At 38.8% G+C, this 27846-nt stretch overlaps 1 protein-coding gene and 1 pseudogene across 6 annotated transcripts in view; both read right to left on the reverse strand.

Annotated features, from left to right (window-relative positions):
- The window catches only part of LOC148090493 (uncharacterized), a 184296-nt gene that overhangs the window by 128764 nt on the left and 27686 nt on the right, over positions 1-27846 (reverse strand). Inside the window, exons 3-4 of one of the 6 annotated variants that reach the window (XR_015713709.1) lie at positions 1819-1984; positions 4-1024 (exon numbers count right to left, since the gene is read on the reverse strand). The exons of 4 other annotated variants lie outside the window; for them this stretch is intronic. The gene's annotated coding sequence lies outside the window, so the exon portion shown is untranslated. Of the gene's footprint in view, positions 1-3; positions 1025-1818; positions 1985-27846 lie in introns of those variants that run through there. One more of the 6 variants, XR_015713710.1, reaches the window with a different exon arrangement.
- LOC148090494 (destrin pseudogene) lies at positions 9894-13118 on the reverse strand (annotated as a pseudogene).

Raw genomic sequence — 27846 nt, forward strand, 5'->3', positions numbered from 1 at the left:
CAATAAATATCAAAACTTTTTATTTCATAAGACACAAATAAGATAATGAAAAATACAAGGCATATATCAGAATACTTGCAAATCACCTAATACAGCAATTTTCAACCAGTGTGCCTCTGGTGTGCTGCAAGAATTTTTAAAGCATGCAAAACCAGACTATTGAGTCAGGGGCAATGACCTCTTTTCCCTTAGATTGTCAAATAAAAAAAATGACAACGGCCAATACAACAATAGCCATCCAGTGTGAATGAATCAAAATTATGCCTTATCTTTTGTCAGGCAAAAAATATAATTTTTGGTGTGCCGCAGAATTTTAGTAATTAGTTTATATGTGCCATGAGAAGAAAAAGGTTGAAACTCACTGACCTAATACAAAACTATTATCCAGAATATATCAAGAACTGTTATAACGCAATAATAAGGCAAACGACCCACTTAAAAATGGGCAAAATGTTTAAATAGACATCTTACCAAAAAAGACACATGAAATAAGAAAATTTTTAAAATTCATAATTCATTAGTCAATAGGAAATACAAACTAAAACCACAATGAGATGCAACTCTACTCCAACAGAATGCAGTAACAAATGTAGACAAAGATTTAAGAATCACTGACCCTCATACATTGCTGATGGGAATATAGTATATTACAGTTACATTGAAAAAGAACTTAGAAATTTCTTAAATACAAATTACCATATTATCCAACAATTCATACACAAGAGAAATGAAACCATATGCATACAAAGATTTCCACATGAATGTTCTTAGAAACATAATTTATAATAACCAATAAAACAGTAATAAACCAAATTCCTATCAAGTGTTTAATAGTAGCAACAAAAAGTGGTATATCCTAAAAGTTGTATACAATTGAATATTATTCACAAATAAAAATAAATGAAATACTGATACATACAATACCAACAAACCTCAAAATAACTAATCTACGTAAAAGAACTTAAAAACAAAAGACTATATATTAAATGATTACAGAAGTATGAAAGGTCCAGGAATGGCAAATCTACAAAAAAAAAAAAAAAAAAAAAAAAAAAAGAATAGATTAGTACTTGCCTGGGGCTGAGGGTGAAAACAGAGATTAAACATAAAATGTTACTGAGGTGGTGAAAATGTTATAAAACTAGATTATGCTGATAGTTGCAGAACTCATTAAATTTACTAAAAAATGTTTAATTATACACTTTAAATGACTAAATTGTATGTTTGTTTTTTTCTTAAAAAGTTGTTTAAAAATTGAATGATCAAAATAACAGCAGTAAAAAGACAGATATTGTCATATGGGATAAAATGCAAGCTAATCCACCTACTCTATCTGACCTAAAAACCCAACCACTAACATAGTGTAAGCCACACACATTATACAGACACACAAAAATTAAAAGTAAAAAGATGGAGAAAGATATAGCATAAAACACTAACCAAAGAAAAAGGTTGAGAATCAATATTAATTTGAAACAAAGTAGACATCAGAACAAGAAAGATTATCAGAGGATAAAAAGGAACATTATGAAAAGATAAAGGGGTGACATCTCCAAAAAAGATATAATAATCCTATATGTATATGCACCTAACAATAGATTTTCAAAATGCATAAGACAATAAATAATAGATGTGAAAGGACAAGCAGGCAGATGAAAAATTAGTTTTGAGATTTCAACACTGTTTTCTCAGAAATTAATAATACAGTCAGAAAATCAGAAAAGATATTGAAGACCAGAACAACACTATCTGCCAACTTCATATAATATTAGAACACTAAATAGTAACAACAGAATACATAGCCTTCTAAAAACACACATAGGGAGGGTTTTGAGCGCAGCCGCTTTCTGCTGCTGGGCACTGCTGTAGGCCAACTTGGGGAGCGATGGTGAGGAGCAGAGGGCGGAGTCTGGCATCTCAACTGGGAACTCGCTCTCCAGCGTGGTGGGAACCCGGGGACCGGAAGACCAGGCAGCAGGACATCCTAAAATAAATCCATCAGAATGACATCTTCTCAGGTTACCTTTCAAATAAGAGAAACTCTGTTTCTAGCATCTTTGTTTTACGAGCCATCACAGCAGCTGACAGAGTTGTGTGCCTACGTGCAAATTCTTAGCCAAGATGATCTGGGCAAGATTCTACAGACTGAAGGCCGCCAGACAGCTGATAAGCTGGCTCCCTTAGGTCAAGTGCTCACCTCCAGTCCAGTGTGAGGCCTTCCCTGTGGGAGAAGACTGAAGATCTATATCATACCCTTTTAGGGAGTTGTACAAAGGCAGTTTAGCTAGAAGGAGCTGACCATGTCAAATAAATAGATTGACCACACAATTAGCCATAGAAGGGTCACCTTGGCAAGAGGAGACTCTCATTCTCAAGGACTAAAGGGAAGATAATGGTGGATATGAATGCAGATGAATATGTAGGTGGGAAGGAGAGGATGTAAAGGGACAGAGAGGGGGTGTTGGGAAGACCACCACCTCCCCCAACTCTTTCCCGTCAATTTCATTTCCTTACCAAAGAAGGGGGAAGAGTCCTCTGCTGAATACAGAGAGAAGAGGGAATGCAAAGAGGGGTGAGTTAGAGGGAACAAGTGAAAAGAATATGTGGGGGTGCTGTGTGCAAATTCCTTTAAAGTCTTTATAATCTTTCATAAACGAAAACAAAATAAAAATAAATAAATAAAACACATAAGCAACATTCCCCAAGGCAGATCATGTTCTGGTCTGAAAAACAAATCTCAATGAATTAAGAAAATAATAGTAACCCAAAGGGCATTCCTAAACATAAAATTAAACTACAAAGAAACAACAGAGAGATATCCAAAAATTCCCACTTGACTTGTACAAATGTACAATGTACAAATGACTTGTTGTAGAACTGTGCACCTGAGACCTGTATAATTTTGACAACCAGTGTCAATGAATTCAACAAAAATTTTTCCAAATAACTGAAAATTAACAAAAAACTTCTAAATAACACATAGATCAATGAGAAAGTCTGAAGGGAAATTAAAGCATGGATTGAACTAAAAGACAACGAAAATACAGTATATCAAAATCTGTGGGATGCCATTAAAGCACTACCAACAGCGAAATTTGTATCATTAAATAATGCTATATTAGGAAATGAGGACCTAAAAACAGTAACCAAAGTTTGCACTAATAAAACTAAAGAAGCACATATTAAATCTAAAGCTAACAGAAGGAAAAATAATAATAAAGATCTAAAACAGATATAAATAAAAAATACCAAAAAATGAATAAAACCAAAAGCTGGTTTTTTTGAAGCTGCCCACAAAAAGAAAAAAGGGGGAAGGGAGAGGGAAGGGAGAGAGAAGCCAATGACATTAGGAGGAAAATGAAGGAATACTACAAACAACTTTATGCTCATAAATTTGATAAATTACATGAAAATGAAACAATTATTTGAAAGACACAGACTACCCAAACTTGATCAAGAAAGCCCAAATAGCCCTATACCTAGTAAATAAATTGAACTGAAAGTCACGAACTTCCTAAAGATAAAATTTTCAGACCTAGATGGTTTCACTGGTGAATTCTACCAAATAATCAAGAAAGAAATAATACTAATTCTATACAATCAATTCCATTAAAGAGGAGGGAACAGCCCGGCCGGCACGGCTCAGTGGTTGAGCATCGACCGGATCCAGGCGATTGGGGTTCGATTCCCGGTCAGGGCACATGCCCGGTTGTGGACTCGATCAATGCCTCTCTCATCATTGATGTTTCTGTCTCTCTCCCTCTCCTTTCCTCTCTCTGAAATCAATAAAGATATATTTAAAAAAAAAAAAAAAAAAAGAGGAGGGAACATGTTCCAATTATGAATCAATACCTCTAATGAACATAGATATAAAATAAAAATTGTCACAAAATGTTAGCAAATCAAATACAGTAATATAATATATACATATACTATATCACAATCAAGTCGGTTTCATTCAAGGAATGCAAGTTTAGTTCAAAATTCAAAAAAGTCCGTGAAATTTCATATCAACAATTTAAAGAGGACCACTCATCTCAATGCATTTAGAAAAAGGTATCTGAAAAATCATACTTTCATGATAAAAATTCTCAGAAAACTGAAAATGGAATGGGAAGTACTTACCTTAATAAAGGGCATCTATAAAAGACCTACCGCTAATAAAGATTGGAAGAAGAAAAATATGCCCTCTCTCTCTACCCTATTCAACGTTGTATTGGAAGAACTACCAACAAAGCAATAAAAACAATTATAAGGCACAGATGTTGGAAAGGGAGAAATTTAAAAGACCTTTATTTGCAGAAAACATTATTGTCCATGTTGAAATTCTAAAATAATCTACAAAAAAAACCTCTTAGAACTAAAAAGTGAGGTTAGCAAGATTGCATAATACAAATCAGTAAACAAGTCATTCTTATATACAGCTATTAATAATTAGAATTTGAAATGATACAAATAAAAATATAATTTATAATAGCACTCCAAAAAATAGTTCATATATATAAATCTAACAAAATATGTGCAGAACCTAGATGCTGAAAAAAACAAACAAAATATAAATAAAACTAAAGAAAACATAAATATGAAGAAACACTACGTCCATGAATCAGAAGCCTAAATATCAAATCTTCCCAGTGTCATCTATAAATTCAATGTCATCCCAATCAAAACCTCAGCTAACACTTTTTGTATATATTTACACACACACACACACACACACACACACACACACGTATTTATTTGTAGATAAGGGAGGGACAATAATGTGGAAAAAGACCTTCTTTGAGGCACAGCAAAAGGGAAGACTTAACCTGAGGATGGCAGTCATTTAGGAAAATGAGAGGCTACTACCTGAGCCAAACTACCTTGCTCACTAAGTAGGGGTGTCACTCTGAAAAAGCAAGCCCCTTCTCCTACCCTCAGCTCCAGAGCAGCAGTACAGAGGTTTTGCCAACGGCAGAGGCCGGCTGCAATTAACAGAGAGCTCACAAACTACCCCCAAGGGAAACAACTTAATTTGGAACACAGTGGAGAAAGTTCAATCCATAGAGTACTCCCCAAACAAAAGAAATTTCAATTGTAAGCAATTAAGAGGAGACTGTTAAGTACATGAGATCAACAAGCTAAAGAAACACCAGCTAGAACCAGAGAGAACCAGAGAAAGAGAGAAATAAGAAGACTCCTACTGTGGCCTGTATGTATGCCCTTAAACCACAATGGAATTAAACTAGATCTTAAGAACATAAATATAACTGGAAAATCCCAAAATATTTGCAGATTAAGTAAGACACATCTAACTAGCACTTGAATAAAAGAAGAAATCTAAAGAGAATTTAAAATATATTTTGAGCTAAATGAAAATGAAAATACAACTTAAAATTGTAGGATACAAGGGAGAGACTGACAGCAGTACAGTTATAGTAGGGGACTTTAAAACCCCTACTTTGCTGATCCCTTGAAAAGCCCACACTGAAAACTCTTTTATACTGCTAGCAATCACATCAGGTGATATGTCCCCCTAGATCTGCTCCCACGCCATCATAGATTATTGCCCTTTCCCAAGAGTACTACTGATGTCTGTATCAGTCTACAACTTCACTATCATTTAACCTATCATCTTGTAGTAAACAATGGATTAGGAAAAAAACATTTCATTTCCAAATTAATAAGGGTTTCCCACCCCTCCCAGGATCTATAAAAGCTGTATCTTCTGAATAGCTTGAGATTTCTTAAATAGCTGAGGGTTTAGACCTAAGTAAACTGTTTTGTAAACTTTGGAAGGGAACCCTAAAATGTTAACATGCATTTCTATCTAACAAAACAAAAGATAAACTATAACTTAACCTTGTTCTGAATACCCTCTACATTAAATTGCCCCAGACTACTCTATTTTACATTTATATGTTTATCTCCTTACTTGCAGTCAGGCTATGAGCTGCCACATGTAATAACAACCAATGTATCATAGTACTGACACTCTTCTCTCTGCTAAATATACCATGGATTTGGAAACCAGACACATTAGAATTATGTATTAAAGGCTGCAAATGAAAGATACAATAAAATTAATCCAATGTGAGTTTGCACAGACACCGCTGTACCTCTTTCAGCTGTTTAAAATCCTTTTTTAAAAAGAAAAAAATATATATATATCTTTATTGACTTCCGTGAGAGGAAGGGAGAGGGAGACAGAGACAGAAATATCAATGATGAGCGTCATCATTGATCAGCTGCCTCCTGCACGTCCCCTACTGGGGATCGAGCTTAAAACCCAGGCATGTGCCCTGACCGGGAATTGAACCGAGATCTCCTCGATCCTAGGCCAATGCTCAACCACTGAGCCACGCCCAGTCGGGCTCAAAATCCTTTTTATTCTACATCTCAGTTGTGTCCAAAACAAGTTAACTGGCTAACCAGATGGGTTCCAAACATTAAGATGATACTGTACTCCCATTTAAAAGGAGGGGCCTTGGCTGGTGTGGCTGAGTTGGTTAGAGAGTCATTCGTAAAGGTGGCCGGTTCAATTCCTCATCAGGGCACATACCCAGGTTTTGAGTTCTATACCCAGTTGGGGCGAGTGCAGGAGGCAAATGATTCATGTTTCTCTCTCTTTCTCCCTTCCTCTCTCTCTCAAATCAATAAAAACATATCCTCAAGTGAAGATTTTAAAATATTTTTTTAATTAAAAATAAAACGAGGGCTTGTCCAGATAATTGAAATCTACACAAAAAGGGCATTGACAAATCAGTAATTCAAGAACAGAGTGCTTTTAATTAAACCTCTAATTTTAGGATAATTGTAGATTAACATGCAGTTGTAAGAAATAATACAAAGATAACCCTTTTACTATTTATCCACATTCCTCCAATACTAAAAGCTTGCAAAATTTTACGATATCACCACCAGAATACTGATATTGATAGTCAAGGTCAGAACATTTACATGAACACAAAGATACTTCATGTGATCGTTTATAACACACCTACCACCTACCTATACCCAATCTCACCCTTGAAACTTAAATACTACTCTATTCTCTTTTTCCATAATTCTGACATTTTCAGAACATTATATTAATGGTATTTTACAGTATGTGACCTCTTGAGATTGAATTTTTTCACTCAGCATAATTCTCTGGCGATCCATCCACCTTGTTGTATCAACTTAATTTGTTTTCATTCTTGACTGGTACTATGTGTGTGGAGAGTTAAACTAAGCTACTCCATAGTATTACTGCCTCGACATCCATTTTGCTTAGCCAATTGGCCTGAAGGGGCCTTAACATTATTAGACCCTCATGCAAACACATGCCCTAGGTAACAGCCCACAGAAATACATGTAAATGTAAGTCTTAATATGACTCTTCCCAGGGCCACTGTGATAAAGTCTCCTGTGCTACCCAGGGCCTTTCCTTTGTGTACCCATTAGATTAAGCCACCTAGAAGCCTAGCAAAACCCCACACTTTTTAGTTTGAATTGCTCTATTCACCCTTAGCCTGGAAATCTAAAGCATTTCACCTATAGATCCTAACAAAGGTCTTTATTATCTCAGGTCCTGCCTTTCTATCTCAGCCTATCCTGTCCTGCCCACCACATGTGGCCCTTATAAAGATGTGCTGTGTCTTTAATACCTCCAGGAACTGTGAGTAATAAATTTGTCTATTTCCATTTCTCTTGTGATCTCTTGTCCAAACTCAGGGGGCTCTATTTAACAATTGTTAAGTGAACAAATTCGCAACAACATGTAATGAATTTACTATTTCTTTAGGCATTCAACCATTAAAAGACATGGGAAAAGAGGGGTACAGACAAAGGTGCAGGAGGACCCTGAACTCACCTCCTTCCAAGAACACACTAAATATACACCTACGTATAAAGCAATTCCTTGTGAGACACAACTGAAGGCTGATTGAACAGCTTCTGTACAACACAAAACAGAAAGACCGCATGAAGAAGGTTGGGGAGCCCGGCCGCCATAGCTCGGCGGTTGAGCATCGACCTAGGATCCAGGAGATCGAGCTTCAATTCCCGGTGAGGGCACATGCCCAGGTTGCAGGCTCGATCTCCAGTAGGGGGAGTGCAGGAGGTAGCCAATCAATGATGACGCTCATCATTGATATTTCTATCTCTCTCTCGCCCTCTCCCTTCCTCTCTCTGAAATCAATAAAGATATATTTAAAAAAGAAAAAAAAAAAAAAGAAAAATAAACTAGAGGGAATCAACAGCAAATTAGGTAATACAGAAGAAGGATTAGGGACCTGGAAGACAGAATAGTGTAAATCATCCAATCAGAATAGCAAAAAGAAAAAAACAAACAAACAAGGGTAAATTAAGGGACAACTAGGACAACACTAAGAGAACTAACATTTGCATTATAGAGATCCCAGAAGGAAAACAGAAAAGGGGGGCAGAAAGCTTATTTGAAGGAATAATGACTAAAAATCGTCCTAACTCGGGAAGGAAACAGACATCCAGTTCCAGGAAGCACAGAGAATTCCAAACAATATGAACCCAAAGAGATCCACATGAAGACATAGTGTAATAAAGTGCAAAAGTTAAAGTGGCAATATTAAAGGCAAAAAGATGAAAACTACTACTCAAATACAAGGGAAACACCGTAAGGGTATAAGCTGATTTCTCAGCAGAAACTTTATAGGATAGAAGGGAATGGAAGGTGCTGAAAGGAATGGAAGGTGCTGAAAGGAATCTATAATATAGAATACTCTACCGAAAGGGTTATCATCCAAAATAAAAGTATAGTTTGCCAGAGAAGTAAAAATGAAGAGTTCACCACCATTAAACTGACTTAACAAAAAATATTACAGTAGAAAAGGCTATAAGCAGGAATAAGAATATATATGAAAGAAACACCAAAATTACAACTAAACTACAGAACAACCATTTCATAACCACCTGAAACTGAGCTGAATGGAAGTCCTACAACTAGAAAATTAAAGAAGAAGCCACATCAAGACTGGTAGGAGGGGCAGAGACACAAAATGGGCTGGTCCTAAACCCACACGTAGCAGAAAAAAATAAAGAAGGATACCTTGGATGCAGTGGTCCACTCCTAGGAGCAAGGTGTCCCAGCTCCACACAATGCCCCTCAACCCAGGGTTCAGTGCCGGGAAGAAAAGGTACCACAACTTCTAGCTGTAAAAGCCAGGGGGGATTATGGCTGAGAGAGTCAGAGGCTACCTGAGTCTCAGGCAGTTCCTTTAAAGGGCCCAAGCACAGACTTAGAGTCAGTCGCTCTGAGGTTCAGCACTGGGGCAGCAGGTTGAAAGGTACCAGAGACAAAAGGGGAGAAACTGAATTGTCTGGCATCGGGGTGAGAGCTGGAGGGACAGCTTTCTCCCAGACAGAAGTGCTGGCAGAGACCATTGTTACTTTTCAGAGCCTTCCCACCACACAGCTGTCAGACATGCACCATATTTGAGACTCCATCAACCTGGCACTCACTATTCGGCACCCCTCGGTAATTCCCTGAGGCCAGCCCCACCCAACTTCAAATGCTTTGTCTTGGCTCATGCTTTAGATTTTTCTAAAATCTCTCAAACAAGCAGTATCTGGCCTCAGCAAGCCCTGTAACTGTCCCTAAGTGACCCCAGGCCTGGCACAAGCAGCAGCCGGCCTTGGTTCACAGGAAGGCCTCATTTGGGCACATACATGCCCAGGAACCAACCTTGGTTCACAGCTTGGCCTCGCCACGGCACCTCCAAGCATAGGACAAGTAGCTACAATCTGCAGATAGCTTCGTAGCTCATGCCAGATGGCCCTAGGCAGGACATAGGCAGTGGCTGACTTGGCCAGCACCTCCCTGGAGACCTCAGAGCCAGCCCACCCACAGCTTAATACTATGCTGAAGCACCACCACCCAACCACCTCCACAAGCAACACACTACAAGGACTAGTCCTTGCAGCTGACTGACCTGTGGCTAAATCCCTCACACTGATGTGGCAAAAGCAATCAAGGTTCAACAAGAGGAGGGTGTACACCGCCCACACAGAGGCGCATATCAAGTACCCAGCATGGGTGACCAGGGAGGATGTGCCACTGGACACTACAGAACACCCAATACATTAGGCCACTCTAACAAGCCCATAAGATGTAGCAGCTCTATCCAATATATCGAAACAAACACAAAGAACCTGCCAAAATGAGGAAACAAAGAAACATGTCCCAAATGAAAGAACAGAATGAAAATTCAGAAAAGGAACTAAACAAAATGTAGACAAGCAATCTACTAGATGCAGAGATCAAAACACTGGTTATAAGGATGATCAATGAACTTACAGAGAATTTCAACACCATATAAAAGGAAATGGTGGGGAGCAGAATAGAAAGGGTCAACGGGGGAGAAAAAGAAGATATCTGTAATATTTTCAACAATAAAAATAATTTAAAAAAAACAACATGAGAATATAAAAAAGAATAATGGCCAGGGTCGCTGAGTGGTTAGATCATCAGACCGCAGACCAAAGGGTCGTGGGATTGATTTCCCGTCAAGGGCAGGTAACTGGGTTGCAAGTTCGTTCCTTGCCACCAGTCTCTTGCATTGCTGTTTCTCCCTCTCTCACACACCCACACACCTCCCTTACACGGTCTCTGATATACCAAGGGAAAATAGATCATCTATTGAAAAGAAAAAAGAAGAACCAGTCAGAGATGACGGATACACTAACTGAAATGAAAAATAATTTACCATGAATCAAAAGCATAGAAGATAATGCTGAGAATCAAATGACTGATTTGGAATATAAGAAAGCAAAAAACATGCAATCAGAAGAAGAAAAAAAAGAATGAAAAAGGAAGAGGAAGGAAGAATGCAAAGTTTTTAGGACGCCAAAATATTACCAAATCGGAACCAGCAATAAATTAAAAATATTATACACCATGATCAAGTGGGATTTATTCCAAGCATGCAAGGCTGGTACACTGTTCACAAATCAATAAATGTGATACATCACAAAACCAATTGAAAGACAAAAATCACATGAAATTATCAACAGATGCAGAAAAGGCATTCGATAAAATCCAACACCCATTGTTGATAAAAACTCTGAGCAAAGTGGGAATAGAGGGATCATACCTCAACATAATAAAGGCCATATATGACAATCCTACAGTCAACATCATACTCAATGGGCAAAAACAAAAAGCATTTCCCCTAAGAACAGAAAGAAGACAGGGGTGACCACTTTCACCACACTTATTCAACATACTTCTGGAAGTCTCAGTGACAGTGATCAGACAAGAAGAAAACATAAAAGGCATTCAAATTGTAAAGGAGGAAGAAAAATTGTCATTATTCAAAGATGACATGATACTGTACACAGAAAATCCTAAAGACTCCACAAAAATCTACTAGATTTAATAAATGAATTCAGCAAGGCATCAAGACACAAAATTAACAAGCAGAAATCAATGGCATTTTTTTTAAATAAAAATGCTTCCTTTATTACATAAAGCCAATACAGCTACTTCTAAGTTCAACTGTTCATCTCTATGTTGCTATGCCTGTGATGTTAAAGACAATCACTTCCAAGTGTCATCATGTAGCAGTTTTCTGTGGGTGTCATCATTTGTCACACCTGCTCCCCATTTCACATACAGCTGACAAACTGCTCTAGTAAATTAAGTTCTCCCAGGCCCCAGAGTAAACATACCTAATGCTCTTCCACACCTTACTGTGCCAGAAACAGTTCTGAAGAAGACATAATTAAAGCTATCACAAGTGTCCCAGCTTATCAATATACTGTTTTATCATTTTCATTAACAAGGTGTATTACAATGGAGCCCTAATTTGCATTATAATTGGTTGTTACAAGATACTGCACATTTTCCTGAGGACACATGATTCTCAAGATGCAAGGTCACTCGAAGAACAGTCTCCCATCTAGTAAGTGGAGAGCTCACCACAGGTGCAAGGAGTTTCCTGTACTCCAACTATGTGCCTGAAATAGTGCTTTGCAAGCTCAGCGCTGATTATAAGCATACACAATTCTGAGACAGTCTTCATTACACATCTGGTAGAATTAAAAGACTGCCTGACTTAATCTTATGGTAGTTAGTATATTAGTGTTACTACATGTTGTGAAAATTATTTTCCATTATTCAGTTTAGCTCAAGAGAGAATAAAGAATTTGGGCAAATTGTAACCAGATTATGAACAATTCTCTAAACTAAAGAAACAAAGTAATTGCTGAGGTTAACAAAGCTGCAGTAATTCTCTTTATATGACCTTGTACTGTTTTGTGAACGGCATTACTAAAAATCATGAGCTTCACAAAAATCTTTACAAGCTAACTCATTGAAAAAGGCATTTGGCCAATAAGAATTTAATTTCACATCAATAAAACTTTAGATTTTAGATTTACTTTAGGGGTGTTTGCACATGTTTATACATTATTTAGTTTACTCTAACAGATGACAAGATAGCTCCCCCTCAGTGAGACCCTGGCCTAAACATGTTTGCTTTACTTATATAGCAAGAGGATAACATTAAACATGGAAGCTTTTGATTTGTGGCACTGAACGATGATCTACACAGGGCATCCTTCAAAAGCTACAATTAAAGATCCACCTAGCTTTCCAGCAATACAAGCCCAACTGAGGTCTTCTGGACCATTTGTTTGACATTACTGTTTTATGCCTTGAAATTTCTTTTTTTTTTTTTTATTGCATCCTTGGAGCTCGCATAGATCATTTTACTTTTCAGGGGTGCTAGCTCTGGTGCCCATAAGAAAAACATCAGATCCTCTTTTCTGGATTCCTTGGTTTCAAAGCTTGCATCATACAAAGCATAGCGAAAATCCTTCTCAGGAAGCATTCCCACAAAATGCTTGCAAGGATCAGTTATGGTTACACCAACATCTCCAACCAAGATCTCTTTGCCTTCTACAATGATGCACTTTTTGTCTGCACTAAGACAAAAAATGACAGCCTTCTTTCTTTTCTTGATTTCTTCTGGTGTGGAACACTTCCTTACTTTCATGTCATAAAAAAAATGCGACATACTTCATCAGCAACTTGCACTCCTGAGGCCATCTTCGCCGCGGCGGTCACAAGGACGTGGGGCAGGGGGTCCGCGGGTGCGGGGTCTGTGGAGCCGGCCAAGTCTGCTGCGCATCCTCCTCAGAGCCGCAGGGCCCAGCGACTGAGCGAGAGGCGACGCCGGGAGCGAGCCTGCTGAGGGCAGGGAGCCTCAATGGCATTTTAATACACCAATAATTAACTCCCAGTAAGAGAAACTAAAAAATAATCCTATTAAACACTGTAACACAAAAAATTAAGATACTTAGGAATAAACTTACCACGGAGGTAAAAGACCTATACTCAGAAAACTATAGAATCTTGAAAACTAAGACTGAGGGAGATATAAATAAGTAGAAGAATATATTGTGCTCAAGGACTGGTAGAATTAACAGCATTAAAATGTCCATATTACCCAAAGCAATCACAATTAAAATACTAAAGGAATACTTCACATATCTAGAAGAAATGCTTCAAGAATGTATAGGGAACCAAACAGACGCGAATAGCTGCAGCAATCCTCAGAAAAAAAGAAAAAATGTGAAGGGATCAGAACAACAGGTATCAAGTTATACTAGAAAGCAACTGTAATCAAAACTGCCTGGTACTGGCACAAGAACAAACATACAGTTAAATCTAACAGAACAGAGAACCCAGAAATCGACTCAAGTCATTAGGCTCAATTAATATTCAACAAAGGAGACAAGAGCTTACAGTGGAGTAAAGAGAGTCTCTTCAAAGAATGGTATTAGGAAAATTGGACAGATACATGTAAAAAGATGAAACTAGACTACCAACTTACATCATACACAAGAATAAACTCAAAATGGGTAAAAGACTTAAAGGTAAAACATGAAACCATAAAAATCCTAGAAGAAAACATAGGCAGCAAATATCAGACATCACATGGAGCATAATTTTCACTGATACAATGCATATGGCAAGAGAAACAAAGTAAAAAACAAATGGAATTACATCAAAGTAAAAAGCTTCTGCACAGCAAAAGAAACCAGCATCAAAATGAAAAAGGAAACCACTGTATGAGAAAACATATTTGCCAATGATACATCTGATAAGAGGTTAATTTCCAAAATATATAAAGTACTCATATAATCCAACAAAAGTAAGACAATCAAATTAAAAAATGGTCAGAAGACCTGAATAGACACTACTGTAAACAGGAAACACAGATGGCCAAGAGACATATGAAAAAATGTTCAATGTCACTAATCATCAGAGAAATGCAAATTAAAATGACAATGAGGTACCACCACACACCTGAAGGAATAGTTATCATCAATAAATCAACAAACAATTGCTGGCGAGGATGTGGAGAAAAAGGAACCCCTAGTACACTGTAGGTAGGAATGCAGACTGGTACAACCAATATGGAAAGGAGGAGTTTCCTCAAAAAATTAAATATGGAACTGCCATTTGACCCACGGACCCTGCTTTTAGGAATATATCCTAACAAGCAAGAAACACCAATAAGAAAGAATATATGCCTGGAAGGAAACACATGGAAGACAGACCCAAGAGTCATTCTCCCACCCTTTCATCCCCTTGCACGCAGCCTTTCTTCCTTATCCCTATATAATCCGACAGCTAGTAGGAGAACAGAGGAGATTTTACGTGGACAAATCCTATTGCTCTCCCTACACTGCCGGCATTATTGCAATGAAAACTTATAAATGATTAACCAAAAAAGAAGAAGAAGAAAAAAGAATACATACTCCCCTATGTTCATAGCAGCATTGCTTACAATACCTAAGATCTGGAAACAGCCCAAGTACCCATTAGTATATGAACAGAGGTTTAAAATGTGGTAAATTTACTCAATGGAATACTATGCAGCTGTAAAAAAGGATATATTACCCGTTCAGACAGCATGGAGGGACTTGGAGAGTACTATGCTAAGTGAAATAAACCAGTCAGAGAAAAACAAGTATCACATACTCTCACTTATATGTAGAATCTCATGAAAAAATGAAGTACCAAACAAAAAAGATGGAGGGAGGAGATCCAGGGAGAGGGAGCAGAGGGAGGGCAACACAATGGCTGTTAAAAAGTAAATGGCTACCTGGCTGGGCATGGCTCAATGGTTGAGTGTCGACCTACGATCCAGGAGATCACACTTAGATTCGCGGTCAGGACGCATTCCCCGGGCTACAAGCTCAATCCCGTCTAGGGAGTGCAAGAGGCAACTGATCAATGACGACTCTCATCATTGATGTTTCGGTTTCTCTCTCTCTCGTTCTCCCTTCCTCTCTCTGAAATCAATAAAGACATACTAAAAAAAAGAAAGTAAATGGTCTGGCGGAGAGGGAAGATGGTGGCACTGTGATAAGCAGCAGAGTACCCGTTCCCAGTCACAGACTCGATTTACTCCTAAAATACTACGTAGCCAGCTTGGAAAAACCAGAGAAACATACCTGAGTGGACACAGTGCAAGTAGGGAGCACTGACGAAACATCCTACAGTCTGGTAAAAGAGGGAGGCGTAGAAAGGGGGAGTCCCCCCTGACGCCTGTTCTGGGCTCCGAGCCCCGAAGCTTGGCGGCTGCAAAGTTCCCTACCCTCGGGAGTGCAGAGTGGAATCCAAAGGCAGGGATATTAAAACCGGAGCAGAGGAGAGAGGAAGAAGAGCACCGCGCAGAGAGCAGAGGGACCCAGGCAGGGGAGCAGTGTGCCCGCGAGGAGGGGAGAATGCCATCCTAGCAAAACAAAGCTTCTAACGACGGACTGCGCCTTCCTAGAAAAACAAAGCTAATAACAGCATAGGCAACTAGCATCTAATGCTCAGGGTGCTGACCATAGGAAAAGTTGTCCCAAAGCATGTGGCACCCGAGTAGTAAGGGAACAGAGGACTGCACTGAGCAGTTCATACATGGGGACCCTCTGCCTCCCTGTAAGGCATTGTGTTGATCCCAAAAAGCACTGAATCTGCATGGAGCAGGGAAGGGGAGGAGAGCCCTCTTGCCCTGAGCTCCCGTTGTAGAGAAGCTGGGATCTGTGACCACCCCTGTGGGTTGCCGTGATAGCGTGTGGAGCCGCCCCAACTTTGCTAAGAACAGCAGGGCAGGGAGCTGTGTGGAGCTGACTTTGGGCCCCTCCTGCAGGGTGCCTTGGTGCACAGGTGGCAGGACCTTGCAGGGTGGACCCTCTGCCTCTGTGTTGCTTTGTGCTTCTTTGAGATTTTATCTCTGAACTGCCTCCCACCTTCCAGGTGTGTGGTGGGCAGACAGGCCAGGGGAAGATGGGATTGGTGTCCCAATAGCAGACTGTTTGAGGGGTGGGCCTGGTGCGACCAACCGACCAGAGCTGGGAAAGAAGGGGCGGAGCCCACCTGACTCTCCTGCAGCCTGGGAGCACCACCCCCAACAGGAAAGGAGCTGGTACAGCTCGCTGAGGCCCCACATACAAACACAGGGCACAGTCCTGAGGGGGGAGGGAAAACAGCTCACAGAAGGACATTACAAGAATAGGACTCTCAGGGACGATTGTTTGGGAACGGGAGGAAAAGCTGAAAACCGCTGTTGGAGGCTGGGCAGGCAGAGGGCTCACTGGAATGTTTCTTAATTGAACCCACTGAAACCATGCTGCTGAAACGTCCCAAACAGAAAGGGTAACAGGCTGAAATCGATCTAAAACTGCAGCAGGACAGTGCATGGGAAAGTAGAATTGGAGGATGGGGTACAGACTGAGGAGCTGGCTGTGGAACAGAGACTAATTCCCTCACAGTGAGTGCTGGACGCAAAAACTCTTAAGGGGAATGATACCCTGAGCAACAACAGCCATCCTGCACCCTAAAGATTCTACAGAAGACTCTGGAGCAAGACCAGGCAACTACATAGTTGCAAAATAGCTGACAAGAGCAGGGGGTCCATAGAGAGCCTCAGATCAACCATCTACCTAAGGACACCAGAGCCAAACCTAGACAGCTCCTCACACTGGCTGATACACAAGTACCTTCCAGGAGAATGGAAATCAGCATACAAAACAATGAGCTGCAGACAACATAAGCTGCCCAGAAGATACTCATCTGATTGACTGCCTTTTTTTCCCTGCTATTATTTGTTCTGTTTTTGTTTTTGTTTGTCTGTTTGTGTTTTCTCTTTTTCCCTTAGGAAGAAAAGGGGGGGAAAATTTGCTTGTTTTTTCTTCTTTCTCAATTTTAGAGTAATTGTTTTTTAACTTTTTAAAAAAATTTTTAACTAATTTTTTTCCTTTTTTTAATAAAAGAATTTTGATTTCCTTACCATGTTGTTTGGTTTGTCTCTCTGTTTTGTTTTGTTTTGTTGTTTCATATTGTTTTATCCTTTATTCTACAATCAAGACTTTCTTGATATTCCCTGCTTAATTGCTGGGACTTTATCATTATACCCAAAAAGTTTACTGCTTTTCTCTATATTTTCCCCAAAATCTCTTACCAGACTCCCTCCCTGCCCTGGCTTTCTCTCTCTCTATCTACGCTCAATCCATTGGCATAATTTCTTTTGCTCTCTTCTTTTCTTTCTTTCTTCTGTTTTCCTCCCTTCTGTCTTCCTGTCTTTCTGTTTGCTAGTTTCTCTTATTCTCTTTATTGTAGTTTTATTTTTTCATTTTAAACGATTATCCTGTTGATATTCTCTCTCTTAATTTTTTAATGTCCCTCCATTCAGAATCTTTTCTCTGCCTCCATTAACTCCCAGGAGTCTCTCTATTTTTTATGTAGTAGTTTATTATTATTATTTTTATAAATTTTCATCACTATTAACAATATACTTCCCTCTCTCTAAGCATTACTTTTCTTTCTCTCTTTTTATTAAGCTTTTGGGTGCGTGTGTGTTCTCCCTTCACTCTCCCAGTTCGATTTTCACTTGGGTTGTTTTCATTATGGCTGTCAAGATATTATGTAAGATACCTCTAGTTTCCTGGAAGATTAGTTGTGTATTGTCCTGACTTGCCAGCACCCATACAACAGCTTACACGACAACAATTAGCAAACCTGAGAGAAGAGTCCTCCCAAGAACTGGTCAACAACAACCTAGACCAAACCATAAAACGAGAACCCAAAAAACCCACAATAAGGACACCCACAAATGGGACACGCCTAGAGCAAAGAGCTCAGAAGTATAAGAAAAGTATACCTCTGAGCTCCACTGGACTCACAAGACAAAATCCCACCCCACAAGACTGGAATACAGCAAATATTTCTAATATATAGATACACAAAGATCTACAAAAATGGGGAGACAAAGAAACAGCCCCCAAATAAGAAAAGTAAAAATTGCCAAAAAGGCCTGATGAGATGGAGTTAAGCAAGCTATCAGAAACAGAGTTGAGAGTACTGATTATCAAGAAGTTCAAGGAACTTAATGAGAAAAACAAGGTACTAGATGATAAGATCGAGGAACTTAGTGAAAACATGAAAAAGAAATGCATAACATAAGCAAAAATCAGACAAAAATAAAGAATGCTGCATCTGATATCAAGATTACACTGGAAGGAATTAAAAGTAGGCTCAATGAAGCAGAGGATAGAATATGTAACTTAGAAGACAAGGTACAAAAAAAATCACTCAATCAGAGCAGCAAAAAGAAAAAACACTTAAAAAGCATGAGGACATTCTAAGGGAGACTTGCGACAATATGGAGCGAAACCATATTCGCATGATAAGAGTGCCAGATGGGGAAGAAAGAGAGCAAGGGATAGAGAATTTGGTGGAGGAAATAATGACAGCAAACTTCCCTATGCTAGCGAGAAAAAAGCCAAACAAGTTCAGGGAGCACAGAAGGCTCCAAACAAGAGGGAAACAAAGACACATCATAATTAAAATGCAAATGTAAAGGACAAATAAAGAATATTAAGGGCTGCAAGAGAAAGACAAGCAGTGACCTACAAGGGAAGCCCCATAAGGCTAACAGGTGATTTCTCAACAGACTTTTCAGGCCTGAAGGGAATGGCATGAAGTTCTCAGAGTAATGAAAAGCAAGAACCTGCAATGAAGACTGATTTATCCAGGAAGGCTATCACTTAAAATTGAAGGTGAAATAAAGAGCTTCCCAGACAAAAAAAGGCTAAAGGAGTTCAGTACCCCCAAATTACCATTGCAAGAAATGCTAAAAGGTCTGCTCTAAAAAAAGAAGGAATAGTGAGAGAAAGGTACATTAGCAGAAAGAGGAAAAATGGCATTAAGTAAGTTTATATTAATATTAACCTTAAATGTAAACGGAATAAATGGTAAGTCAAAAGACATACAGTAGCTGAACGGATAAGAAAGCAGGACCAAAATACATGCTGTCTACAAGAGATGCACCTGAGAGCCAAGGACACAAACAGGCTAAAAATGAAGGAATGGAATAAAATATTCCATGCAAATGGAAAGGAAAAGAAAGCTGGAGTAGCAATACTTATTTCTGACAAAATAGACTTCAAAATAAAACAATAACAAGAGAAAAAGATGGTCACTACATAATATTAAATAGATCAATCCAATAGGAGGAAACAACCCTTCTAAACATTTATGCACCCAATATAGGAGCACCTAAATATATAAAAAATTTCTTGGTGAACTTTAAGGGGGAGATTGACAGCAACACAATCATAGTGGGGGACTTTAACACCCTACTGTCAGCACTGGACACATCATCAAGACAAAAAAATCAAAAGGGAAACAAAGACTTCAATAACTCACTAGAACTAATGAATTTGACATTTACAGAACATTGCATCTCAAAGCAGCAGAATACACATTCTTCTCAAGTGCACATTGAACATTCTCAAAAACAGACCACATGTTAGGGCACAAGGCAAGTCTCTACAAATATAAGAAGACTGAAATCATATCACGCGTCTTCTCGGATCACAATGACATAAACCCAGAATCAACCACTATAAAAAAACTCAAAAATATTCACACACATGGAGGCTAAATAGCATGCTATTAAACAATGAATGGGTTACCAATGAGATCAAGGAAGAAATCAAACACTTCATGGAAGGAAATGAAAATGAATATACAACACAAAATCTATCAGACACAACGACAGCAGTCCTGAGAGGAAAATTCATAGCATTACAGGCCTACCTCAAGAAACAAGAAAAAGCTCTAACGAACCATCTAACAAAACATCTAAAAGAACTAGAACGATAAGAGCAGAAAAAGCCCTGAGGAAGAACAAAAGAAATAATGAAGATCAGAGCAGAAATTAATGATATAGAGACTAAAAAAAACACACAAAAAATCAATGAAAACAAGTGCTGGTTCGTTGAAAAGATAAATAAGACTGATGAACCTTTAGCCAAATTCACTAAGAAACAAAGAGAGAGGACGCAAATAAATAAAATCAGAAATGAAATAGGTGAAGTAACAACTGACCAAACAGAAATACAAAGGATTGTAAGAAAATACAAGGAAGAACTATATGCCAAGCTGGATGACCTGGACGAAACGGACTAATTCCTAGAAAAATACGACCTTCCAAAACTCAGATGAGTCAGAAAACCTGAATAGGCCGGTAACTACTGATGAAGTTGAAGCACTAATCAAAAAACTCCCAGCAGCCCAGCCAGTGTAGCTCAGGTGTTGAGCATTTACCTATGATCCAGGAGAACCCCAGCAGTAGGCATGCAGGAAGCAGCCAATCAATGACTCTCTCATCATTGATGTTTCTATCTCTATTCCTTTCCCTTCCTCTGAAATTAATAAAATATATTTTTTAAAAACAAAAACAAAACCCTCCCAGCCCACAAAAGCCCAGTTCCAGATGGCTTCACAGGAGAGTTTTACCAAACATTCAAAGAACTAACACCTATTCTCCTCAAACTATTCCAAAAAATTCAAGAGGAAGGAACACTTCCAAGCCCTTTTTACAAGGCCAACATTAGCTTAATTCCAAAACTAGATAAAGACACTGCAAAGAAAGAGAACTACAGGCCAATATCCCTGATAAACACAGATGCTAAAATCCTGAACAAAATATTAGGACGATTTGTACTCAACATAATACTGGAAGTGCTAGCCACAGCAATCAGACAAGAGAAATAAAATGTATCTAAGTGGAAAGGAAGAAGTTAAACTGTCACTATTTGCAAATAACATCCTATATAGAGAAAATCTTAGACTCCACCAAAAAAAAAACTATTAGAGCTAATAAATACAGGGAAGTTGCAAGACACAAAAGTAACATACAGAAATCTGTTTTATTTCTATACACTAGTAACTATCAGAAGAAATTAAGAAAAAAATCCCATTACAATTGCATCAAAAAGAATAAAATACTTAGTAGTAAATTTAACCAAGGAGGTGAAAGACCTGTGCTCATAAAACTGTAAGACCATGATAAAAGAACTGAAGAGAACACAAATAAATGGAAGGATTAATATGTTTAAAATGTCCATATTACCCAAAGTAATCTACAAATTCATTACAATTCCTATCAAAATACCAAAGGCATTCTTCCCAGAATTAGAACTAAACCTAAAATTTATATGGACTCACAAAAGATCCCAAAACGCCAATGCAATCTTGAGAAATAATAAAGTTACAGGTATCGCATCTCTGTTGTCAAATTATACTTCATAGATATAATGATCAAAACCACATGGTACTGGCACAAAAACAAACATATGTGAATGGAACAGAATACAGAGCCCAGAAATAAAGCCTCACTTATACAGTAAATTAATCTACAGCGAAGGAAGCAAAAATATACACTGGGAAAATGACAGTACCTTCCATAAAATGCTTTTGGGGAAATTGGAGAGACAGGTCCAATAATATGAAACTGGACCACTTTCTTACAACATATACAGAAGTAAACTCATAATGGAATAAAGACTTAAATGTAAAGAGGGGGACTTTGGTAACGATGGCATAGTAGGTAAACTCTGTGCTCTCTTCCCCCCATGATCACATAAAAATTACAACTAAATTATAGAACAACCATTACTGAGAACCACCTGAAAACTAGTTGAGCAGAATTCCTATAACTAAGGAATTAAGGAAGCCATATCAAGGCTATTAGGAGAGGCAGAGACACAGCATGAGCAGGACCCAATCCCAGTGTGGTGATTAAGAACTGGGAGGGATATCCCAGCCAGTGTTGCTCAGTGGTTAAGTGTCGACCCATGAACTTAGAGGTCAACGTTCCATTCCCAGTCAGGGCACATGCACAGGTTGTGGGCTCGATCCCTCAGCTGGAGGCATGCAGGAGGCAGCCAATCGATGATTCTCTCATCATTGATGTTTCTATCTCTCTCTCCCTCTCCTTTCCTCTCTCTGAAGTCAATAAAAACATATTTTAAAAAAAAACAATTGGGAGGGATATCTCAACTGCAGAGGTCCTCCCTAAAGGGCAGGGATCCCAGCCCACAGCAATACGGCTAGGAAGAGTCCCTGTAACATCTGGCTATGAAAACCATCCTTGAGCCCGGCCGGGCGTGGCTCAGCGGTTGAGTATCGACCTAGGATCCAGGCAATCGGGGTTCGATTCCCAGTCAGGGCACATGCCCGGTTGCGGGCTTGATCAATGACTCTCTCATCATTGATGTTTCTGTCTCTCTCTCCCTCTCTTTTCCTCTCTCTGAAATCAATAAAGATGTATTAAAAAAAGAAAAGAAAAAAAAGAAAACCATCCTTGAACAAGTCCGTGAAAGACAAAGGGCTGCTAGATGGTGGTACTGCTCTTAAAGGGCTCGCCAGCACACTCACAACTCACTTGCTCTAAGCACAGGGACAGCAGCTCAAAAAGAGCCAGAGACATACTGGGGAGGAGCAAAATTGTCTATATTCACAGCAAGGGCTAGAAGGACAGGGGTCAGGGCAACTCTCTCCATGAACAGAAAGAAGTGCTGGCATTGTTTCACTGTTTTGCTCTCCTCCTACCCAAACGGCCAGGCAGGTAGATGCCTAATCGGTGCTGTCCACTACCTTAACTAACGCTGTTCACCTTAAGCTGGTGATTCTGAGACCCTACCCCAACCAAGCTGCTAGCCCAGCCCGTGCTTCTTCCAGCAGCTCCTCCACACAGCAGTCTATCTTGGTTCATACAGCAAACATTCCCAAAACCTCTCAAAGGTCCATAAACCCCAAACAGGTAGCAGCCCACTTCAGTATGCCTTGTAGCTCTTCCTAGAGCGCCCCAAGCACAGCACAAGGGGCAACAAGTCTCAACTTGCATTGTAACTCCTATCAGGTGACTACAAGCCTGGCACAAACGGCAGCCAGTCTTGGCCTGGAACATAGCAACAACTAAGCAGTCTGAAGCCCAACACAAATGATGGCTGGCCTCATTTTACATCATGGTGCCCAGAAAGGGACTTCCAAGCCCAACACAAGTATCAGCCAGCCTCAGTTCAAATTGTTGCCTCTTTCAAGGGCCTCCAAGTCAAGCACAACTGGCAACAAAACACAGAACATTTTGTAGCTCCTACCAAGAGATCCCAAGCCTGACACAAGTGGTGGCTAACCTTAGCCTACACTGGAGGCCCTCACAAGAGGCTCCAGAACCAACACATCTGGTGGCCAGCTTCAGACTACACCAGAGCACCACTCAACCAGCTTCACAAACAACACACGCAGAGCAAACTCAGCTGGCACCAGAGCTCCGCTAAAGTGACTCACACTCTGTGCGGTCAGACCCTGAACAACAGCTCATTTGCTGTAGTCACTGCCAGCCCTCACAGCCAATCAGTCTGAGGGCGAATCCAACTGACTGATGTGCCAACAACAATCAAGGCCCAGCTACAACTTGAGGGCACAGACAACCCACACAGGAGACACCCCTGGACCACCCAGCTCAGGTAACCAGGGAGGTTGTACTACTGTACATAAGGTCCCTCTGTCAAGATTGTGAGACTTAGCAGGTCTACCTAATAGAAAGGAACAAACACAAAGAGCCAGCCAATATGAGCAGTATACAAAATTAATATTCAGAAATCAGCTGCATTTTTTTTAATACATCTTTATTGATTTCAGAGAGAGGAAAGGAGAGGGAGAGAGACAGACAGAAACATCAATGATGAGAGAGTCATTGGGGATTGAGCCTGCAGCCCAGGCATGTGCCCTGACAGGGAATCAAACCTCGATCTCCTGGATCCTAGGTCGATGCTCAACTTCTGAGCCACGCCCGGCCATGCTCAGCTGCATTTTTATACATCAATAACAATCTGAAAGAAAAATTAAGACAACAATCCCATTTAAAATTGCATAAAAGTGTCCTGGCCTATGTGGCTCAGTTGGCTGAACATCGTCCCATGCACCAGAAGGTAGCTAGTTCTATTACTGGTCAGGGCACACGCCTGTGTTGCGGGCTCGATCCCCTGTTGGGGCCATGTAGGAAGCAGCCAAATGATGTGTTGCTCTCGTATCAATGTTTCTCTCTCTCTCTTCCTCTCTCTAAAATTAACAAAAACATTTTAAATTTTTCAAATGCATAAATAAAATATGTACAAATAAATACAAGCAAGGAAATAAATGAAATGTACTTGGAAAACTATAAGACATAGAAGAAAGTGAAAATGATACAAATAAATAGGAGCATATATCATGCTCATGGACAGGAAGAGTTAATATTATTAAAATCTCCTACTACACAAAGCAATCCATAGAGTCAATGCAATAAAAATACCAATGGCATTTTTCACAGATCTAGAACAATACCAAAATTTATATGGAATCACAAAAGACCCTGAATAGCCAAACGAATACTGAAAAAGATGAAAAAAGTTGGAGGTATCACAATACCTGACATCAAACTATACTACAAGGCTATAGGAATCAAAACAGCACTTTACTGGCATAAAACAAGTCACACAGATCAAAAGAACACAATAGAGAGCTCAGAAATAAACGCACACCTATATATGTTCACTGAATGTATGATAAAGGAGTCAAGAATATACAATGGAGTAAAGACAGTCTCTTCAATAAGCAGTGTTGGCAAACTGGACAGATACCAGTTTGCCAATGAAACCAGGCCACTTTCCTACACCATATATAAAAATAAACTCAAGCCCTAGCCAGTCTTTCTCAGTGGTTAGAGCATCACCCTGTGTGCTGAAGGGTCCAGGTTCAATTCCAGCCAAGGGCACATACTTCAGTTGTAGGCTTGATCCCAGGCCCCGGTCAGGGTACATGCAGGAGGCAACCAATCTCTTTCACAAAGATGTTTCTGTCTCTCTCTCTCCCTTCCACTTGCTCTGAAAAGCAACGGAAAAAAATATCCTCAGGTGAGGATTAAAATAAATAAATAACTCAAAATATGTTAAAGACTTAAAATGTAAAACCAGAAACCATAAAATGCCTAGAAGAAAACAATGGCAATAAAATCTCTGACTTCGCTCTAAGCAAAATTTTTCTGAGTAAGTCTCCTCAGACAAAGAAAACAAAAAATAAACAAATGGGACATCAAACTTAACAGTTTTTGCAGAGTTAAGAAAACCATCAACAAAACGATAAGACAATATGCTGAATAGAAGATATTTGCCAATAATACATCCAATAAGGGGTTAATACCCAAACTATATAAGGAATTCATACAACTTATCACCAAAAAAAACCCATAACAATCTAATTGAAAATGGGCAGAGGACATGATGAGACATTTCTCCAAAGAGAACATACAGATGGCCAACAGACATATGAAAAGGTGTTCAACATCTCTGATCATCAGAGAAATAAAAATCAAAACTACAAGCTATCACATCACAAGTATCAGAAGGGCTACATCAATAAGTCAACAAACAAGTGCCATCGAGAATGTGGAGAAATACGAATCCTCATGCACTGCTGATGGGATTGTAAATTGGTGCAGCCACTATGGAAAACAGTATGGTGGTTCATCAAAAAATAAAACTACCATATGTCCCAGCATTTATACCTCTGAGTATTTATCTGAAGAAATCCAAAACACTAATTCAAAAAGATACATGCACCCTTATGTTCATTTCAGCATCATTTATAATAGTCAATTTATGGAAGCAACCTAAGTGCCCATCAATAAACTAATGGATAACAAATATGTGGTACACATATACAGCAGAATATCACTATGCTTTAAAAAAAGAATGAAATGTTACTATTTGTGACAACATGGATGAACCTAGAGAGTATTATGCTAAGTGAAGTCAGACAGAGAAAAACAAATACTGTATGAATTCACTTACATGGAATCTAAAAAACAAAAAACAAAGAAAAAAAAGAAACAAAACAAAGACTCATAGATACAGAGAAAAAACTGATGGCTGCCAGAGGGACTGGGAGTGGATACAAAAGGTGAAGGGGAAGAGGAAGTACAAACTTCCAGTTATAAAATAAATAAGCCATGGGAATGTAGTGTGCAACACAAGGAATGTAATTAATGATATCTTACTAACTCTACATGGATGGCAAATACACTTATTGTCATGATCACATCATAAGGTATATAAATGTCAAATCACTACGTTGCATACCTAACTATTTTTCATTTTATCATTCTAACAAGTAGTTATATTTCACTGTGGTTGTAATTTGCAAGTAAAAAATGGCTAATGATGTTGAATATTCTTTCTTTCTCTAATTTGCAGTCTGCATATCTTCTGTGAAATATCCCTTTATGTTTCCTGCCCATGTTTTAACTGGATGGAATGCCTGTTTTTCTTATTATTTGATTTCAGTTTTTATGCATTCTAAATACTAGTAACTTGTGAGATACGTGGTTTACAAATTAATTCTGCCATTCTATAGTTTTTCTTTACATCCCCCTAACAGAGTCTTTGGCAGAGTAAGACTTTTTAATTTTCATGAAGTTTAATTCATCATTTTTTTCCTTTTATGGATCATGCTTTTGAGGTCAAGTAGATGAACTCCTTGCCTAGCACAAGATTCTAAAGAAATTTTTGATGTTTTCTTTTAGAAGTTTCATAGTTTTAAGTTTTACATTTTACATTTAAGTGTGTAATTCATTTTCAGTTCACTTTTGTGTGAGGTATGAGACTCCGGTCAAGGTTTCTTTCTGTCAAAAATCAGATGGAGCCCTGCCGGGTGTGGCTCAGCGGTGGAGCATCGACCTAGGATCCAGGCAATCAGGGTTCGATTCCTGGTCAGGGCACATGCCTAGGTTGCGGGCTCGATCCCCAGTCAGGGGTGTGCAGGAGGCAGCGGATCGATGAATCTCTCATCATTGATGTTTCTATCTCTCTCTCTCCCCCTCTCCTTTCCTCTGTCTGAAATCAATAAAGATATATTTTTTAAAAAATCAGATGGACATAATTGTGTTTGTCTATTTCTCAGTACTCAATTTTGTTACATTGATCTATGTGTCTATCCCTTCACCAATATAACACTGTCTTCACTGTTGCAGGTATACAGTAAGTACTAATAATTGGTAGAATGATTCCACAATTTTTAGCTATTCTAGGGCCTGTGCCTTTCCATATATATTTTAGAATAAGCTTATCTATATCTATAAAAACATACTAGGATTTCTATAGTAGTTCCATTAAACCTGTATGACTTTGGGGATGACTGACATCTTTATTACACTGAGTTTTCCAATATATGAACATGGGAAATATATCAATTACTTAGGTTTTCCTTACTTTCTTTCATCAGCATTCAGTAATTTCCAGACTACAGATGCTGCACATGTTTAATTTTATATTTAACCACTGTATTTTCTTGGAGTAGGTGTAAATTAGATTGTTTTTATAAATTTGTATTTCCACACATTCATTGACAGCATACAGAAATGTGAATGAATTTTGTGTATCAATCCTGTAGCCTCTGATGTTGCTAGTAATTATTGTAGGAGTTTGGGGGACTTTTTTGTTAGATTCCTTGATATT

This window comes from Miniopterus natalensis, chromosome X (assembly GCF_054644295.1).
Source record: "Miniopterus natalensis isolate mMinNat1 chromosome X, mMinNat1.hap1, whole genome shotgun sequence".
NCBI lineage: Eukaryota > Metazoa > Chordata > Mammalia > Chiroptera > Miniopteridae > Miniopterus > Miniopterus natalensis.